The 15,055-nt window shown below is 37.1% G+C and overlaps 1 protein-coding gene across 5 annotated transcripts in view; it reads left to right on the plus strand.

Moving 5' to 3' along the window:
• Positions 1-15,055, plus strand: part of CTNND2 (catenin delta 2) — a 612,391-nt gene that overhangs the window by 11,652 nt on the left and 585,684 nt on the right. Inside the window, exon 1 of one of the 5 annotated variants that reach the window (XM_052703883.1) lies at positions 6,687-6,814. The exons of the other annotated variants lie outside the window; for them this stretch is intronic. The gene's annotated coding sequence lies outside the window, so the exon portion shown is untranslated. Of the gene's footprint in view, positions 1-6,686; positions 6,815-15,055 lie in introns of those variants that run through there. 5 annotated transcript variants of the gene reach the window in all.

A 15,055-nucleotide genomic window follows, 5' to 3' on the forward strand; every position in this document is an offset into this window, starting at 1 on the left:
ATATGTGTGTGGAGGAGAAAAACAAAAAGGGACTTGTAATTTAAGGTCTGAGTATTTCTGTGTCCAAAACTTTTGAAGTTCGAGTAATTCTATTTCTAAGAATTTTTAGTAAAACTTAAATAAGACATTCAGATATTACCCAAAGCATAAGAAAACATAAAGCAGTATGGCCTTTTTCAGTTTTTTATTTCTGTAGTTCTTTTTGTTTCAGGCTACCTCTTTTGTAAAGATTTTTGTTATGGTTGTCTTGAAACAGTCATTAATCGCTTAAATAGAAGAAGACTTATGGAAGATCTTGTTTCCTTCTTTGCATTTTAAACGTCTGGAATCTTGTGCTCTCTGATAGAATGTGAGTTCTTTCACTTGTTCACTTGTTCATGTTATATTCTAATAGTTCTTCATACTGTTTAACAGAATTAAGGTTTATAGCTGATAATTGCTATTGCTAAGATATTGCTAAGGGCCTGAGGCACCTTCCTTTAGATGTAGGCTAGCTTGTGTTAGAAACCCAAGAAAATTCCTTGTCACTGTGTTTGCAGGTCTTGTTTGTTTTTTTTTTCCCTTAACTATTTTGAGATGGAACCAAAGTTTTCAAAGTTTGAGTGGAAGTATATTTACTCATCACTACTAATTTTGTTATGAAACTGGACCTGAGATAAGCATAAGTTACAAAAGGAGCTCAGAGTTAGTCATGAATATCCCAGCATTTTACACCTTGAGCTACTGTGTGAACTCAACACCTCTGAGTTAATCCCAAACCTCTTATAATCCATAAAAAACACAAGAACTTTAGTCAGAAATAAGATTCAGCGGTGTCTTTGTACACAGGCATGTGACCATCTCCTTTCCAGCATGCTTGAAAAATCATGCGCTATAGATTCATTGATGGTTCCATATGTAAAGGCCCATATGTAAGAACAAAATGAAATAACAAACTGCAGTGCTAATTTATCACTCATCTAAGCAATCAAACATAGCTATGGCTTTTTATTCTGTACTGTTTTGACAACTGAATTTAGAATACAACCCTGTTGAACTGGTGCTGTCCAAAACATTCTCACAGATGGTTCTGTGCTGAAGAGTTCAAAAACCCAGTTAACGCAACTGCTAAAGGAAAAACATGCATAGAGAAGTTAAAAACAGGTCAGATAAAAGCATGAAAACAAGATCTTGGTTCCTTATGTACTCTGTTTCCTAGAATATGCAGCTCTTTCAGTGTTGTTCAGGCAGAGTTTCTTGTTGCTATCAGTGCATGGATAGCATAAAACTTTTGCTTTTGGACATTTTTGCAAGTAGGTAATAATGCGAAGAATTAAATGCTATTCTAATGTTTTGTTTTAAAAAATACTGTCAAAGCTTAAAATATCCTGGAAGTAGCCTTTTCTGAGATAATTTTTTGTTGGTATCCATCTTATAAGGTAAAATAGTAAAGCACCCTATAGTTACTTTGACCTAACTTAGTGGATCAGAACGTTAACTACTGACTTATTTTTCCCCTCCACTAGGGTGTGTTACTCAGAAGAAGAAACTTAGGCTAGTATAAACTTCAGCAAGGATCTGAAGACTATGCTTAAGCTGTGCCCCTGCAACAACAACATACAGAAATAAAATAGAAAGATACTGGGAGTGGGAGAAGGAAAATATTTCAAGGTTGGCATAGTTACTAAAAATAACTGTTTCCTCAACAAGAAAGCACATGTTTTTTCTGAATCAGTGTCAGAATGTTATAAAAAAGTAAAATGCAGTTGGTGTATTGGGTAGCAGCTGCCTTTATCATTTCAGTGTTTAAAATGAAGTAAAATGTCTTGACAAGTATGGATTAGGACTTTGGCAAGAACGCATAATGATGCTTTTAATGTGGCAAGTAGACTACATCATTCTGTAATAGCTTAGAAGATAATGTAATACATAATCAAAAATCTATTTGATACAATATTCATTTTGAAAAATAAAACTCTGTAAACATCTTAATTCAATGAAAAAAAATTAGTTGTGGCTTTGTAGCTGATGCTGCTTTGGTTTGAAAAACACCAAACAACAATAAAAGCAAAATAAAGAATAAAAACAATAACTCAATGAAAATAACTCAATAAAAACAATAACTCAATGTTTTGCTTAGCAAAACATTTATACTTTCTATGACTATTTAACAGCTCTAATCCATTGACATACTTGTGGTCAGCCTTAAAAGTATGGCCTTTTTGAACATTTGCCTTTTAATAATTCTAAATATCACTATTCTAATTGCATACATCTAGGATAATTATTCCTTATGCTCTTATGTTTTATACATTTCTATTTTGTATATTGCTCAAAGCATATATTCTTTTTCCTATCCATAATTCCTCTAGATTGACAGATTACAGTCTGCAAAGTGTGAGGTTAATAAATTGCATATGTGACAAAAGGGGAAATATCATATGAATGACAATATTTCCTAAAGACATAATCTGAAAATAAATTTCATTTCAAAAAATACAGTTTCTAGGAGATAAATTGGCTTACTAGTAGGATATTTTTGAATATATTATCTCCTTAATTCATGGTAGAGATACTAATTATTTTATGTTCTCAGAAGGTGGATGGACTTCAATTCTTTCTTGTTCCTTTTTGTTTCTTTCTTCCAAAAGACTGTTCTACAGCTGAGTACCCTTCCTTGACATCACTCAATATCTTGTTCTCATAAGATTTGCTCCAGGATTCATTATCTGTATTTTCAGTTATTAACTTACTTGTTTTTGATTCTGCCTTTTGGTGAGTTGAGCTTAGGCTATTCTTAGTGACTGAGAATCTGAGTTCACTTGTCATGCCTGTAGCAACCTGAAATTCTTTGGCATTGCATTATTTTGCTGTGGGACTATACAGCTATTTCTGGAGGACTCTAGTAGGACTTTAACACAGTCCATACTGGAGAAAAGGAAACAGTGCAAGAATGTGCCTGATCAAATGCTAATGAACAACTGGTTTGTGTTTAAGAATTAGCTTGTAGGCAACACTACATGGAGAAGGAGTCAGTATTTCTGAATCTCATCATTGTATCTGACTATCACCTTCATTTAAATTTCTACTATTATACTAGTTGTAGGAGATTAAACTCTAACAAGTACCTTTGAAAGGTCATGGCAATCAGGGGAGGTGCTTCAAGACTTGGAGGAAAACAAACATCTGGAGAGCTACAGGCCAGCCAGCCTCATGTCAGTCTCTGGAAAGGTGATGGAGCAAATATTCCTATAAATCATTTCCAAACACATGAAGGACAAAGAAGGTGATTGGAAGAAATCAGCATTGGTTTGTGAAACAGACAACATGCTTGACCAAACTGATAGTCTTCTACAGTGAAAAGTGCGGTGGATGAAAGGAGAGCATTGATTGTTATTTATCTCAGCTTTAGTAGGGCTTTTGACAGTACCACATATCATCATGTTAGACAAGCTCTTGAAGTGTGGGTTAGATAAATGGATGGTAATATGAACTGAAAACTGGTTGGGCTGAGTTATAATCAGCAGTGTGAAACCCAGCAGGAGACCAGCTACTAATAATGTGCCTCAGAGTTTGTACTATATCCTGTATTGCCAAAAATTGTTGTTAGTGGCCTGGATTATGGGAAATAGAGACGTTGTCTGCAAGTTTGCAGATGATACAAAACTGGGAGAAGTGATTTTATATACCAGGGGACTGTGCTGCCATTCTAGAAATGTTGACAGGGTGGAGAAATAAGCTGACAGGAACCTCATGAACTTTAAGCAAAGGCAAATTATCAAGCTCTACACCTGGGTAGGAGTAACATCTTGTACCATTACATGCTGGGTGCCAACTGGCTTGGAAAAACAGCCTAGGTGAAGAAGAGCAACAGCCACCTTGTCTGTATTAGTAAAGTTATCACCAGGACATGGAGGGAAATGATTCTTTCCTTCTACTTTATTCTGGTAAGGCCACTTGTGGAGAGCTGTGCCCAATTCTATTGGGTATTTAAATAATTTGTAACTGTTCTTTGATTTCTGACAAAACAAAAATCAGATTTCAGTGAGCTATAACATCTGCTGAACTGTTACTTAGTTTCAAATGAGGATCAAAGCTTTAAACAGGGAGCAGAAGCAGTTTGGGACAAGGGAGGCTGGCAGGCTCCAGATGACATTTGATTTCAATGTAGCAGGTAACTCATTTCTTTGCAAACCTGAGACCATGTGTGATCTTCACATTCAACCTCAAATGCATTAATCATCCCAAGGATGTCAGTTGTTTACTGTGGCTTTTCCTGTGTGCAGGAGAAATTTCTTTGCAGGCAGTCCACAAGTTAATGTTCTGATGTTACCTGAGAACTTGGATGTAGCAGTTTGTAAAGGAACTCAAAGCTTTGCGTGGTTTCTAGAAGGGCTTATATGCCTGTGAGAGGGATGTGCAGCATCATTCAGCCTTAAGAGCAGCTTTTCTACATTCAGTAATTAGTTTCCTAAAATTCAAAATCCACAATAGCTGGAGCTGGATCCCTGAGGAGGCATCATCAAGATATTCCAAGAGTCTCATTACAGTTTTCTCTGAAGAAGGTGCTCTATGATTTTATTAGTGATTGGTTTTCATTTGATTTCACCAATTACTGATAGGGCAGGCTGATTTGAATAAAGCAATAGGTATGTCTTAGATTACTCTGACAGTGCAACTGGAGAAGTATATTGCGTGCTCTTTTTTTTTTTCTGTTACTTTGGAGATACCCTTGGCACTCTAATTCAAGTGGTTTTGATTTGCTTTTCTAACAAAAGCAAGAAAAGATATTTGCAGCAAAGCATCAGTGGTCTCTGAGTTGGAAAGCTTTAGATTAATGGCTTGCAGTTTCAAACTGTTCTAAAAATAAACACTTCACAGTTGGAATTTACATTTTTGTGGTATCATTGATGACAGGAAATGCCTCTTAATATTGTTTGTTAAATACATTTTCCTTTTTTTCATTCATCATGAAGTATCTTAAATGAGCTATTGTTTTATGCTTTGTTTTGAGGAAGTTGCTCGAAGTCTCATGTAAAGACCCTGTATTTTCAGGCGTATAGGATGATCATAACAAAATAATGCTTAATGTTTGAGCACCTTTGTCTTGGACCCTGGGGAGCATGATCCAACAAGATCCAAACAGGTAGTTCATTGTTATGCATTTTAGGCAGTTGCATTCTAGTTCCAACTTGATCAAAAAGTCAGGAGGCATTAGGTAAAACTTAAAGTAAAAACTTTCATATTTGGTATGGATAGGTTTTGAGGGAGTGGGGGGGGGGAAGGGGGGAAGAAGAAGGACAAATGATGGCAGATCAAATGATTATTATTTCTTTTATTCAGAGAGCACAAATCAAATTTAAATTCTATTTGGTAAGAAATAAAAAGCGTTAAAAATCAAATCTATGTCTTGCCAGAGGTATGAGCTGTTGTTTGAGCACTGAATAAATGAGTGATATAGTGTTTTGCTAACTGTCTTTGCTTTCTCTCCTTATAAACTAAGAGGAACGCTAGAGTGTTAGAAACTTTTGTTTATGGTGAAAACTAGGTTCCCTGATCTCCAGAAGAGAAGTACTATTATTGATGTATTGTTTCTAGTTGTTGATCCTATCTATACACCCAGCAGTCTTGGGCTAATTGAGTGGGACAAGCAGTTTGGACAGAGACTGAAAACAATTGTACCTGTTTAGATTTGCAGTCATATAAGTCTGCATTGGTTTCATGCTGGAATTCTGGATCTTCAGTTCTCTCAAGTTGTACAGAAAGTTATCTGTTTCTTCTGAACTATTCCTCTGTTGGAGCAAAACCTGTAGGGGGTGCTAAGAAGTTGCTTTTGGGTTAAGGAAAATGATAAGTCTTCTCTCATTGGTGTCAAAAGTGCACAATTGCATGTTAAGATTCAGTTCCTGATAGGTCTTACTATAGTAGAGTATATATACTATAGTATAGTATAGATAGGTCTTACTATACGATAGTTCTCAGTGGTTCAGATGCCTTAGAAAGGACTTCTTCAATTTTGCTTCTGAAGTCTTTCTACTCAGTGATAAGTTACCTTTGAGTGTGTGTATGCATGTGTCTTTTGATACTAGGCACTATCTGTATGACTGATGGGTCTGGTTTTAGATTTTTTAAAACATTTAATCTTTATTCATAACTTCTCTGAACTGGGAAAATGCACAATGTTCTAAAGTCACATAGAGCATACATTAAGATAAATACAATTTTTTACCAAGGCTTGGTATGACAGCTGAGGCTAGATGACTACAAGTTACCAATTCCTTTTAATCTTGCACAAGACTGTGCCATTTGTTGCTAAGTTAGTAAAAAGTCTCAGGTAGCTTTAACACACTGGACTATTAAGCAATGCCTCTGCCAATCAGCTGCAGCTAGTGGTGAAGAGGGCACCATCAGAAGCACAGCTTTTTAGAGGGTTATAAATTGTCCATCCTGCACCTTGTCAGGGGCTGAAATTTGCATTTTTCTTGCTTCGCTTAGATGTGTATCAAAAATATCTGGACATGTTCACATATTTGTAGTTTGAAATACTCCTAGAGATTCTACTCAACTGCAGCTTTTTGCACAGCTGTACCAGGCTTAAAGTGGTTGTAGGCAGTAATGACATGCATATAAAAGTAAGATGGTGTATGGGAACTGTTAGGTCATGGCCTGAACTGGTGATTGAGCACCTGGTGAAGGAGTGTGACCAGCCCTGAGACTACAAGTGCAAACAATTCACCCTAGCCTCATTTAATGGTTGGCAGCTGAAAAAGAAGCATCACCAATTGGAGATTGCTTCCTTTGGGAGTTTACAGCGAGCCCTGATTCTTGGAAAGGGGTAAGTGATTCCTGTTTGTTGCTGGACTCTAACTGATACCTTTCTTGAGCGACCCAAAAACTGGTCAAAGGCAATTATATCTGCTGCCTATCCTTACAGATAGTATATAAAAGATGGAATTATCATCACATTAAAAACTGGGGAAAGAAGGTTCTTAAGGGTTCTGTACGTATTTGGAAGATTCTGCTGTGAGATATAGTTGTTTAAGAATTTCTTACTCTACTCCCTGTCCTGTGTCAAGGTATAGGGAATCTTTGTATTCTCATCAACACAACCAAAGCCTGTTCATATTTACTCACAAAATCCTGTTGACATCATTTACATGAGTAGAAACCACTGGGATTTGTCTCAGACTGTATAATCTCCTAATGAATTTGTCAATTTATATGTATTAACAGAGCATTTATAGTGTTTCATGATCCAAATTCTTGTTTAGTCTACAGAAATTGTACTGCGTATGAAATAATTACGTGACCCCTTAAAGAGGACTTGAAGAATATTGCAAAACTAACTGCCTGAGGGGGGGGGGGGGAAAAAACTCATACTGGGAAAAAAAATATATATAACGTTAGTTAATAACGTTCATTTTTAACAGAATGCTGGGGAAGCATTGTGAGAATAGTGAGAGAGGACTAGGTAGATAAATAATTTTCCCAATTAAGTGCACAGACTTTTTAGAATAGCAGGACTAAGGGACACAGCTTTAAACAATATCAGCTGGGTTTACCAAAACATTAAGATAGTGTTACTTGTGCTGCTTGTCTTAAGAAGAGATGAGATTTGATATCCTTTTGTCTTTCTAGAGAAGGAAAAAAAAAAAGAGTACATGGGGGAGGGAGGGGGGGAAGAAGCATTCTGTCCTATTGGATATGCATTGGAGCAAAATTAGTTGAATGGTCTAAAACAACCAGTTTTGAGGATCCTTACCCTTTAGTGCAGTCAGCTGAGACGCTGCAGGTGGAGTGAAAAGGGCCTTAAAGCTTTGAATGACTCATGATCTAGGAAACACCTTGGGAAGATGAAGCTTAAGTGACTCCTGGTGGAGGGCTTCTTAATTCTGTAGCAAATGAGATTTGGAATTGGTGTCTGAGATTAAACTGATTGATTTCAGATATAGGTTTAGAATTTTCATACTAATTGTAGTTTGTCAATGTTCCAAATGACAGCATTTTTAATTCATTTACTTGAAGACTACATATATTAGTATGTATAGTCAGATTGGTAAATGTATCTGTCTTGGATATCAGATTTGGTTGTGTATTATGTGTTTGTATTTATGAATTCTTTGTTTTACTGATGCACTTTAGAAGTTTGCTCTCAGTTGCTCACCAGTATACTTGATTGTAGTTTTCTTAATGTAATAAATACGGCTCTTACAAGTATTTTGGTACTTGGCAATACCTGAATATCCAAATATTTAAGACAATGCACACTGATTCATTTCTTAATAATAATATAAATATGGTTTAGGCTCTTTTGTGTGCCAATAAGGTATAGGTGTGGCTAACTCTACAGGACACAGGTTTTGAACTATCTTATTGTGAGATGATATGGGCTTTTGCAATTTAAAAGCATGTCTGTTCTGCAACTATAACAGCTTATCTAACTGGTACTTGTGATGCTTAATTTAGGGAGTGCTAATTAAACTTGACTAATTTTGAACATCTTAAGCATGTTACGAAAGCAAGAGGACTTTATTTTAAAGGCTAGGGAAGGGAGTGAGAGGTAATAGATTTAATGAAGAACCATAAATATCAATCCAATAGTTAGAAATGTTTCTTGGGAAATTGTAGTAACCATAATTAATAACGGGGAGCTTTCAAAAAACTATTTTTGTAGCTTGTAGTACTTTTTCATTTTGCTTCTTAAGTAATTGTGTGGACAGTTTGAGTGTGACTGTCCAGTTTATTACAAAACTGCATACACTGACATTTTATGTTTTTGTTTTCCCCAAATACAGTGGCAATTACTTTGTCTCTGAAGAGTAATGGTCAATATAACCTGATACAAATGATGCAAAATGATGTGCTGTATGATGACGTGGCTTAGAAGAAGGTGCAATTTTCCTAATAGTATAATGACCAAAGATGTCATTTTCTGTGTTTTTTAATCATTTACACTTCTATAATGGATCAGATAAAAATGAAGCTTCAGCAACTTTTCCTCAGTTATGTGACACAGTTCTTCAGTGAACTAGGAGTTCAGAAATAGAGTATCTCATAACTAATTGAGAAATACATGTACAAATAGAAGATGGTTCTTATTTTTATACCTTTTTTTAATAGCAGCATAGTTCAATGATATGTGGGTAATTAGAAGCCTATATTAAAGGCTGTACTGCTGCTGGGGTTTTAAATAGTATACTTGGCTATTTATCAACAGATTAAATGTCTGAGAGTCACTTTTTCCCTCTGGACTTCTTTCATGCTGTAAGCAGAATTCCAGTGTGTGAGTGCTCCACATTTGCACGGAGAGATGTGCCACTGCCTTCTGTTGCATTTCAGTTAGTCAGGTGCTTTTTTCATAGGATTTTTTTTAACGGGATACCAAGATGGTCCTAGAATCACTCCATTAAGGACACTTAAATAAGCTCTTTATTTGTGGATGTTTTTTGTACTGTAGTATTTATGCACCAAATATGTGTGTGGGTGTTTTTTTTTGTTTGTTTCCCTCCCCCACCCACCAGGTAGAATTCAGAAGAGACTGTGACTGTGGTCTCCTCTGGGGAAGAGTGAAGTCTCAAAGTCCAGGAGCAATTTCCACAGTCTTCTGAAGGGCTCAATACTGGCAGACCTGTGAGTTGGGAAGACAAATTCTTGTTTTCTGTTGCCTCTTGCACTGGTCTTTGAGTAAAGCATCAATGTTTTCCTCTTGGATAGTGACTAAATTGTGAAGCTTTTAAACAGTGTGGAGGTCTGGAGCTAGGTTGTGCTGTGCCAGGAAAGATGTGGGCTTTTTGCTGCTGTTGGTCTGTATGGTCTGGCAGAGCCGCATCCTCTGAAATGTGCAAGGACCGGCTTTGTACTGCAGTTTGGCTCTAGAACTGTCATTCTGGAGGGGAAGCCGCTGTGTTGAAGATAAGGATTTCAGAAAGGGGAACTGAAGATGCTTTCCTGATTTATACAAATCATGCTTGAAAGAGCAATTGCAATGTCAGGTGAAATAAATAGCATTATATAAGGGGTCTTGAAACATCTCCAAGCTGAAGTAATCAGGACAAGATTCAGTCCGGTTTGCTGACAGTTTGCCTTCTGCATCCTTCCTTATGGTAAATCTACTAAAATTAATGGGTGGGTGGTGGATGTAGTGGTTAAAGGCATTAGTACATTTAATGAAACAGTACTCCTAACAATTTTAACAAATAAAATATGCATCTTTTAAAAATATCCTCATAAAAGTGTGAAATGATAATTTTAACTATATTTATTTTCTAACTCAGCCTAAGAAAAACTGTTTCTGCCTTCAGAACAATTGATCTTTGTGTCCTTGGTGTCCAAAGACACCTATTTGAAAATAAGTGATAACTGTCTGCTGTTGCAGTCATCAGATGTCTTTATTTTTTCAAAACAAATAAGTTAAGACTACCTTTTGTTTAAATGGATTAAGAATCGGCAAAATATTTCACAAAAAGGCTACGGAAATGCTCAAGAAGGGAATAGTAAGATAAAAACAAATTCAAAGACTATATGAAGTGTTAGACCTTTTGTATTTGCTTACAGAATCACATCTTACACAAATGTGTTCTCTTCTGTTCATAGATAACCACTGACTTAAGTGATAAACTTGATGGACAGAATCAGATCCACAAGCAGTAGAGTTCTTTTTCACTTAGCAAAATAATGCTGCCATCCAGATGTTACAAGCATGTTCATTGTCATTTTTTGAACTTGGTTTTGATGTGGATAATTAAAAGGTTGATCGCTTGCTTATCAAACAGGGGAGAGTAAATGTTTGTGTTTTCATTGTGTACGGCCAGCTGTCGTGTTACCATGCTGCATTTTTTTTTAATTTTTTTTTTTGAGATTAACAGTGCTTTGTCTGTCTCCCAGATGTATGCTGAACACCTGCCACTTTAATATCTGTCTAGGTCACAGTTACAGGGAGTTTCTTCATGATGTATGCATGCTGTACGAACATCTCCTCTAAACGCCTTTTTTCCAGCTTGTTCTGCTTCTATTTCAGAGACTAGAGCATACACATTGATCTGTGGAAGTGCAGGAAATGTCCTTAGCTCATCTTCTCTTTTCTTGGCAGTGTGAGGGCTTTGTGTTTTCAAGCCCAATTTTATGGTGAATGTGAGAGCAGAGCCTTTTTCTGGCTTGGCCAAAACTTCTGTGCTGGTGCAGACATCAGAATTGAGAGTAACAGCTCTGTCTTTCACCTGCTAGCTCTGTCTTTCACCTGCTAGCCCTGTCAGAAGAACAGAGAGGTGCGAGTTTCCTTTGCCATCCCTTTACTTTCTGTGCAGTGTGTCTGGCATTGTGAGTAATGGCACCGCTATGTTCTTTGTGGGGCCTTGCCAATGGCAGGGCTGCAAATGGAGCATGGTTCCTGCTAGGTGCCATAGCCTCCCCACTGGGCTTCTGGTGGCAGGGCTGAGTGATAACAACACGCTTCTTGTGTTTTCCCTCTGCCACCATTTAAGAAGCCTGTGTGTAAGGGGAAGCCTGTGTGTAAGGGGAGAGATTAATGCAGCTTTCTGTCTGCTGACTTGGGATAGCATTACAGCACTTGGCATTAGGAAGCTTAGGTTTTCTTTTATATGATGTGGTGGGATTTAGTATTTTTAGAAATAATTTGGCACAGAAAAGCTATCAGGCTGCTTAATTTGTTTAGGAGACACCATTCCTTAGTAATTAGCAAAGTAAAATATCAATTTAAAAACCTTTCTGTGGTGCACTCTGATCAGTGTGTTTTGTCTGACTCTATCAGGAGAGTGCCTGCTTTTAGTGTTAGCACTGACAATAAGTCATGCTCAGATTGGGATTTAGGAAAATGCTAGATTTGCAACTCGGCCTCATTTCCTTACCCTAAACATTCCTATGAACGGCTTTTCTTTTTTCTTTTTATGTAGAGAGCATGTACGTGCTCTTGCTGGTCCATAGGAAAGGAAAACTGATTGCTGTCTTCCTCAATTGTATCGCTGACTAAAGGTGCAGTCTTTTTGTCCTTCCTTGTAGGAAACCTAGCTGCTCTATCTCAGACCCAGCTCTGTGTTCTCCTGCGCAGGTGACCTGTGCTGCTGAATGAGCTCTTGGTAGTGTTTCCAGATGTGTTGTGGCCATGCCTTCATCTCCTGTCCCTCTTGCAGCAACGTTCCCCTTCTCAGTGGGAGAGAGGGTACGAAAGAAAGAAGTCTCTTCATGATTTTTTTGCTGCTATTAGTGAATGTCTCACTGGACTGTGGCTTCACCGTTTTTACTGTGCTTTTGAAATGCTCTGTGCTGATTGACCAGAAGTCACCATATTCAAATATTTCAGAATGTGTTCTGTTTCAGAAATGCTGCATATATATGTGTATGAATATATATACACACACATATATATACACTTATATATGCAGCATTTATATATATGTACAAACATCTATCTATCTATATATACACATATATTTAAACCCCTTATGAACCAAGACCCATTCAAACCAGTTCATCTGAAGTACTTGAATTACAGATGTCCAAGTCTTGGAATTTCCCACTGCAGCCTGTGTTTTACTGTTTTAGTGCTATTCTAACACTTCACTATTCTTGCTTCTGTTTTGGGGACTTGATCAGTGTGCCCTCTTGTCATGACTGCAGATAATTAACCACTTAAGTGTAAAGTTCTGGAAGAAAATGCATAAATCTTCCCATTCTGCATCACTGCAGAAAGGTGGGATCCAATTTTCAATGCTCTAAGATCTGCTGAGCTGTGACGCTCCTGTACTAGTTCTGTTTTAGTACTGTATCTTTAAGTCCACAGCCCAGGTTACCTGCCATTGCAATAAGTATTTCACTGCAGTAGATGAAGGGAAAAAGATCTCTTTCCATAAAGTACTTCGAAAGTGAATGCGGGGTAAGAGTGAGTGTTTTTTTGTTTTGTTTTGTTTTTAGTTTTAGCTGATGAAACTGGCATTTGTGTTTGCACTATGATATTATTAGGCTTGTTAATTAGTTTTAATATGGGATTGAGACTACTTCTGGTACCTACAAGTAGATAGAGACTGCAGTTGCCAAAAATCAGTTGTCATTGCAGCTGCTTCCAATTTGTGTGGATGTGGAGTGTATTTTTCCAGTCTCGCAAGAGAGTATCTGTGATACAGGAACAACACATTGCAGATAAATGCCAACTATTTTTCATTTGCATCCTGTTCAGACACTATTCAGAAGTCAGTTAAAATTAGTCAAAATTAATTTGTAAATGTTAAATTGAAATGTATCCTTTCACTTAATGTCATATTTATATTGAAGTTTGGGGAAGAAAATGAAGTTACGTGTTACTGTGGAACTTAAATGAGGCACTGAAGCTAATTTTTGGAAAATAATAAAATAAATCCATCTGCTTGCTGTTAATTAGGAGAGTATGATTTCTCAGGTGTCTGGGTGACAGAGCCAGGCTATTTTGGTGTGCACAGAGTAAACCTGCAGTGTTCAAATGTCAGTGTAAATTTTCAAGTGTATACTTAAGCTCACTCATCCACAAACTTCAACCTTTCATAAATTGAAATGATCTTTAACAGATATTAACACATATTTCAGTAAGCTTGCATATTACAGGTGCTGGAAAGGAAATGAAATTTATTTTGAGGGCAAGCTTTTGAGTTGTAGGGTTCATTAATGTTAAATGAAACATTGTTTCAATAAAAGCAGTATTACACTTTAATGATTACATTTTTAATGTGAAAAATATTTTAGAACTTTTCTCTGTGCTTCTCTTTTGGACATGATATTTCACTGAGATTCAGACTCTTCTCCATGCTAAAAGTTAAACCATGTGTTAGTTTTCTGGCAAATAATTTTTGCCCAGCGTAACAGTGCTGCAAACAACTTGCAGTACTTCGGAAACTTTTTGAGAAGGTGAAGAGAAAGCCTGTAAGGATGAATATTCATCAAAGTAGCAAGCCTATTACATGGTCCATCAATGCAGTTAGGAGTCTTAGCTGAAGTCAGCAAGCAAAGGCTGGCTCTGCATTTTTGTGTTTTGTTGGACATTTTGCTGATGTGTGGAGCTTGGATTTCTGCTGTAGGTGTGAAATATGCCCTTTTCTTATATTCAGCAGATAGTCTATGGCTTACACAAATCACAGCTCACTAATATTTTGAAGTCTTATGTCAAGTGCAGGCTCTGTGTTGGGCTGCTGGTTGAGATGTACTCTATACAAGGTGTCTTCAAAGCTTAAAAATTATACATATATATACATACATGAAATTGTCCTGTTGATGAATGCAGATATTCCATGCAAACTGAACTTGCTGTAGTTTCATTCCCAACACGGTAGCACTTGTTTCCGTAGGAGAGTAAGCCTTTTGTCTTCCTTGCTCATTAAACACCATTGGTCTGTACATTCTCACTTCAGGATGGGATAAAGTCAGCTTTTCTCTGAGCTGGTTATGTTACTATGCATCATGCAGGTTTTGCAAGTACCATGTCTGTTGTGACTGACTTCCTTGCATCTCCTGTTCCACCACAAATATTGCTGAAGTGTAAAATAGAATCTTGCCTATTGAAAATACCAGGTGTTTGCTGGTGGTAGAAGATGTTTCTGTGTGTAGTTCCAGCACACACACACACACACACACACACACACACACACACACAAAAAGTAAATCAGACATGTTATTATGCTACTGTCTGTGGTAAACCAAAATGCCATTGACTCAGTTTCTGCACATAGAATGAAAGGAGGATGGAAAACATTTGGAGTTTAAGGAATGTGACTGTTGCCATGCAGTTCTCAGTTGACTAGACCTTCTTTTCTTAGCAGAGTCTGGAAAATACTGGAGGACTTTGACATTAAGAAATCATCAAGTTCTGCTAGGAAAAAAGACACTTAATTTGTTTAAAAATGTAAGGGAAGGGAGTAAGAATCATAGACTCGCTGAATAACTTCATTTAGAAGGTGCCTTTAAGATCACCTCATTTCAACCCCTCTGCCATGGGCAGGGTTACCTTCCACTTGACTGGGCTGCCAAAAGCACCATCCAGCCTGGCCTTGAATGCTTCCACAACTTCTTTGGATAACCTGTTACAGTGCCTCTCTGC

The sequence above is a fragment of the Tympanuchus pallidicinctus genome, unplaced genomic scaffold (assembly GCF_026119805.1).
Source record: "Tympanuchus pallidicinctus isolate F22 unplaced genomic scaffold, pur_lepc_1.0 scaffold5, whole genome shotgun sequence".
NCBI lineage: Eukaryota > Metazoa > Chordata > Aves > Galliformes > Phasianidae > Tympanuchus > Tympanuchus pallidicinctus.